General features: G+C 35.4%; 1 long non-coding RNA gene across 1 annotated transcript; it reads right to left on the reverse strand.

Moving 5' to 3' along the window:
* Positions 1-2,285: 2,285 nt before the first annotated feature.
* On the reverse strand, positions 2,286-5,500 carry LOC121500220. Its single transcript, XR_005990336.1, has 2 exons — positions 2,874-5,500; positions 2,286-2,769 (listed from the first exon to the last, which is right to left on the reverse strand). It is a non-coding gene; the product is annotated as an uncharacterized LOC121500220 (long non-coding RNA).
* Between the last annotated feature and the right edge of the window lie 391 nt (positions 5,501-5,891).

Consider the following 5,891-nt stretch of genomic DNA (forward strand, 5'->3'; position numbering starts at 1 on the left):
GTAAGATACTGTAATGGTGAATATATGTCATTATACATTTGCCAGTAACACAGAATATACAACATGAAGAGCAAACCCTAAACTATAGACTTTGGTCAATAATAATATATCAGTACTAGTTCATCAGGTGTAACAAGAATACTGCATTAATGCAAGATGCTAGTAATAAGGAGTGTAGTAGAGGATAGAGGGGAAGGGATAATATTTGGTGTTTATAGTAGTATTTTCTATAGATACCATATGCCAGATTAAGTAAATTCTCTTGTATGCCTAGATTAAGTCTTTTTTCTCCTTTTAAATGGACTTTGACTCTAACAAATGATTTTTGTGTACCTACTAAGATGATCAGATGAATTTTCTCCCTTAGTATATTATGCTAAATTGATATTTTAATATTTGTTAAACTCATAACTCTTGCTTCGTAACATTCACTCAGTGGCTTATATAAGCCATCTTTTAACTTTAATAAATACCTGTGAACTCAAGAACTAGAAAAGACATAAATTCTGATGCACTTATATGATCCTCCTCCATTCCATAACCCCAGCCCAGAGTATTTCTTGCATCTTATAATATGTGTGTGTGTGTGTGTGTGTATGTAATGCATATATATACACATAAATATAGTTGACTATTGAGCAATGTGGGGTTAGGGGCACCTACCCCTACCCCAGGCAGTTGAAAATCCTTGTATAACATTTGCCTCCCCCAAAATTTAGCCACTAATAGCCTACTGTGGACCAGAAGGCTTACCAATAACATAACACATATTTTGTATATGCGTTATATGCTGTATTCTACAATAAAGCTAGAGGAAAAAAGAAAATCATTAAAAAAAAAAAAAACATTTCTAGGGGATCCCTGAGTGGCTCAGCGGTTTAGTGCCTGCCTTCGGCCTAGGGTGTGATCTTGGAGTCCTGGGATAGAGTGCCAGATCGGGCTCCTTGCATGGAGCTTTCTTCTCCCTCTGCCTGTGTCTCTGCCCCTCTCTCTCTCTCTTTCTCTCTCTCTCTCTCAATCTCTCTCATGAATAAATAAAATCTTTCAAAAAAAAATTTCTAGTACTATGCTGTATCAATACTGCCAGTTTATGTCACCTGTTTACAAGTATCTGTCAGCACCTACATCAATACTTATATGATGCAAAACACTGTAAATGTTATACCTATTAACACTAGATATCAAAAATGAAGATGATGTGAAAAGGAAATTCATAGTTATTTACAAGTATAACAATTCATGCACTGATAACAAAGAAGCAACAATGATTGCTTTATGGTAGACTAATAATAATTGATAGAATCACTTCATGTAGCCTAGCCTATACACTAATGAATGATTCCTTATAAAATTTTTATAGCATACAGTATTACAGTCATACTCATGATACAGTACTGGAAACACCATTGCATTAAAAAAAAAAATACACCTGTGATGATAAGCTGAAACACAATTTCTCCAATTATGAAAGAGAAGTATACTGTATGGTGATATAACTCTTTGAAAGCAAAGTTATAAAACAGTAAGAAAACACACTAGTAATTTTATACTAAAGTATCATTCACCTGATGCCTATGTAATAAGGTATCCATTTCCATGCAAGTCTTGCAAGTGATATTCTACAAGATGAATACTTAGACAATGATGATGGCCCCAAAACATCCACAGTTCTTGCTTTCAAAGACACATATACACAACAGACAGGTTTATTAACAGATTGGTGAATTAATAGCATCAGTATTTACTATTCATTATGTGGAAGTGGATCATCATTAAAGTCGTCATCCTTATCATCTTCACATTGAGTAGACTGAAGATGAAGAGGAGTTGGTCTTGGCATCTCAGGGGTGGCAAAGGTGGAACAGGTGGAGATGAAAGGAGAGGCAGGCACACGCGGTGTAACTTTACATAAACACATAATTTCTGACTTTTTAGAAAAGATTTATTTATTATTTGAGAGTACATGTGTGGGGGGATGGGAGGGGCAGAGGGAGAGAGAAAAATCTCAGGCAGACGCCTGAGTGCACAGCCTGATGTGAGGCTCGATCTCATGACCCTGAGATCATGACCTGAGTCAAAATCAAGAGTCAAATGCTCAACTGATTGAGCCACCCAGGGACCCATCTGACTTTTTTGCTTTCTCATTCCTCTAAAAATGTTGTGATACAATACCAATCTTTCTCCCACCATTTGCTTTAGTTTCAGTGCCCATATCACAGAAGAGTCCATATCATAAAAGAAGTCAAAGGCAATCTTGAATGATCAGAATCCTTCTGCCAGATTGTGCATTATCAATTTTTTTCTGCTCAATACGTCTTCTACCTCATTGTCTGGCAGTGGTTCAGAAACTCTCATCTCCAAGTCATCTTCTGTTAATTCCTCTGGTATGTCTATTAGTTCTTGAATTTCTCCAAGATCCATTATCTTGAAAACCTTCACACATTTTTTTTTTTTTTTTGCCATATCCACAATCTCTTTTATGATGTCCTTGAATGTCTTAAAACCTGCGTGAAGTCACGCACAACACCTAGATACTTTTCTCCGGCAGTAATGTATAGTTTGGAGTTTGATGTCTTCCACAGTTTTCTCTATAACAACAATGGCATCTTCAATGGTATAATCCTTCCAGACTTTCATGATGTTCTATCTGGTTGACAATCCTTTCCAAAGAGTACCATGTGTAAGAAGCCTTAAAGGTCCTTTCTACCTCCTGACCTAGAGGCTGAATTAGAGACACTGTGTTTGCAGGCAAGTAGACCACTTCAACACCTTCACTGACCACTTCATGGGGTTCTGGGTGACCCAAGGCATTGTATGACCTAGAGGCTGAATTAGAGACACTGTGTTTGCAGGCAAGTAGACCACTTCAACACCTTCACTGACCACTTCATGGGGTTCTGGGTGACCCAAGGCATTGTATGATATTGAAAGGATTTTAAAAGGTAGTGTCTCTCACTGGCAAAGTACTACCTGACTTCAGAGACAATGCATTGAAGGAATCAATCCAGAATAAATGTTGAATGCTGTTATTGTTCAGACCTTCTTCCTGTATAACTAGAAGATTGGCAGCTGGTATTTACCTTTCCCCTTTAAGGCTCAGGGGTTAGCAGCTTTATAGATAAGACCAATCCTGGTCACAAATCCAACTGCTTTTGTACAAAATAGTAAAGGTAATCTATCCCTTCCTGCCTTAAATCCTGGTGCTCAATTCTCTCCCTTACTCATAAATGTCTGTGTGGCACTTTTCCCCCCAGAACATGGCACTTTTATCCGCATTAAAAACAAAAACCAAAAGCAAAACAAAACAAAAACCTGTTCAGGCAGATATCCTTTCTCCTCAGTGATTTCTTCCAAGTGTCTGGAAACCCATCTGGATGCCTCTTGTTTGGGTAAAAGCTGCTTACTCTTGTTAGTGTGACATTTTTAAAGTCAAATCTCTAATATTATCAAATCATCCTTTGCTGGAATTAATTTTTTCAGCTTCAGATCCTTCATCTTCCTTTTATGTTGTCATGTATTAGGAGCACCTGGCTGGCTCATTTAGTAGAGCATCTGACTCTTGATCTTAGGGTCATGAGTTTAAGCCTTATGTCGGGCATGCAGCCTACTTTAAAAAAAAAAAAAAAAGTTGTCATATAATGACTTTCCTTTTTCTCTAATCATATTAGAACCTACAGGTATGATTTTCTTACAGCAATCGTCCATCCACATAAAAGCTGTACTTTCAATATGAGACAAAAAGGTATTTCACAGTGAGATGTTTTTGTGCCTGCTGGTATACCTGGCAAGATGGCTTCACAAACTTTTTTTTTTCCTTTTTTTTACAATGGTCTTTATGGCGGATTCATTTATCTTGAAATGGCAGGAAGCCACAGCTGCAGAGCTCAATCTACAGTTCATATCAAGCAATTCAACTTTTCCTTATAATGTCACGACTATTCTCTGCTTCTTGGGAGCACTTCCAGCATCACTAGTGGCACTTTGTATGAGTCCCATGGTGTTATTCAAGGTTTATGGTATTGCACTAAACATGAAGAAAAATACATAAGAACCAAGAAAGATCACTTTTTATTGTGATATGTAATTTGATGGAAAGATTGCTTACAGAGAGGTGATTAGCGTCATGTGGCATTTTAAGCATACTTGCAAGCCTCGAGCTTACCCCAATAACAACACTACAAAACTACTACAGGATAGTATGTACTACAGTTCATTTTATTTAGTTACGGTTTAATACTGCACCTTCCATTCAACATTTCTCAACTGCGAATGGCACCATGTACAGTCTCCAAATGTGTGCACAAATTCTGATAAATTTTAACTTTTTATAACTGATTTGTGCATAATTTGTGGTAGTAAATGACAGAACAGGTTAATATCAACATACGTTTTATGCACTCATGACATATCTTTTTCTTAATTTTTTCTGTATTTCTAGGCTATATGTTTATTTGAAAAAAATTCCACATGAAGTGGACCCATGCAGTTCAAACCCATATTGTTCAAGATCTCATGTGTATATGCTGTAAGATGGAGGAGCTCTTACTATATTTATACCCAACAAAATTTCATGAAGACTAAACCCTATTGCACAGGGCAGGGCCATAGGTGGATGAGGCATTCTCCAAGGTGGAATGAATAAATACATAAATATATATTTATAAATACATATATTTATTCCAAAAGAGTATATTTTTTTATTTACACTGAGCATTATGGTACACTTAATCTTTAGGGAACTTATTTATTCACTCAACTTTATGTAGCAGAAATTTTGCATACACATTTAGCTCAATCATTTTGATACCTATATAATCATTTGGGAATATACTTTATTTATCCATCCATTTGTTTGTGGATATCTGGATCGTTTCTATGTTTTTGCTTTAACAAATAAACCTGCTACGAACTACTTGTACATATTTTGCAACTTTCTTCTGCACCTAGACATGCAAGTGCTGGTAAAGTATACAAATGTTTAACTGTTAAGATAATGCCAAATTGTTTCATTAAATGGCTATACTACCATTCCCAGCACAAAGTTTTAAAAGTGATATACCATTAATCCAGATCCTCTCCAATACTTGGTGCTATCAGACATTTGATTTTTACTATTTGAATGCATATAAAGTGATGGGCAGACTGTAGCCTTTATATGTAGTTCACAATATTTTCTTATCTTTTCACTGTTTGCAGCAGTTTTAGTTATATTCTCTTTCTCCCCACCGATTTTGGTTATATGTGCCTTCTTTTTTCTGGCATAAAGTCATCATTTCTCACTGTTAGTATTTAAGCTTACTTGATATTCAGTACTCAATATTCATTTCTATTTCATTAATTTCTGCTCATAAGTTTATCATTCCCTCTGCCTACTACCCTTTTTTAAAATAAGGATTTACAACTATACTTCTAACCTCAAAGTACTATTTAGCTAAAAGTTTTTCTCTGTAGTGTTTCCATGAACTTTTAGTTCCAAATGTTTTCTAATTTCTATTTAAAATTTTCTGTGACCTAAGCTGTTTGGAATTATATTAAATTTTTCCAGTTACCTAGAGGTACTAATTTATAGCTTAATTGTATTGTTATAACACTCACAGGATTTCAATCTTCTAATATTTGTTTAAACTACAGAATGCTTGTAAAGAAAGTTTATCCTGAAGTTGTTAGGGGGATGCTCTATATGCATATAGAGCTATATGGATGCTCTATATGGATGCTTATTAAGAGAGGTTTCTTTTTTTTTTTTTTAAAGAGGTTTCTTACAGGAAAATACAAACAAGTTAAAAAATGACTAAGCAGAACTGAAAATGTAAGCAAGAAAATACACCCAAAGAAACTAAAAGTGAGAAAATAATAAAGGGTAGACCCAATATGAAACAAAATTGTACTGA

Source organism: Vulpes lagopus, chromosome 10 (genome assembly GCF_018345385.1).
Source record: "Vulpes lagopus strain Blue_001 chromosome 10, ASM1834538v1, whole genome shotgun sequence".
NCBI classification, from domain to species: domain Eukaryota; kingdom Metazoa; phylum Chordata; class Mammalia; order Carnivora; family Canidae; genus Vulpes; species Vulpes lagopus.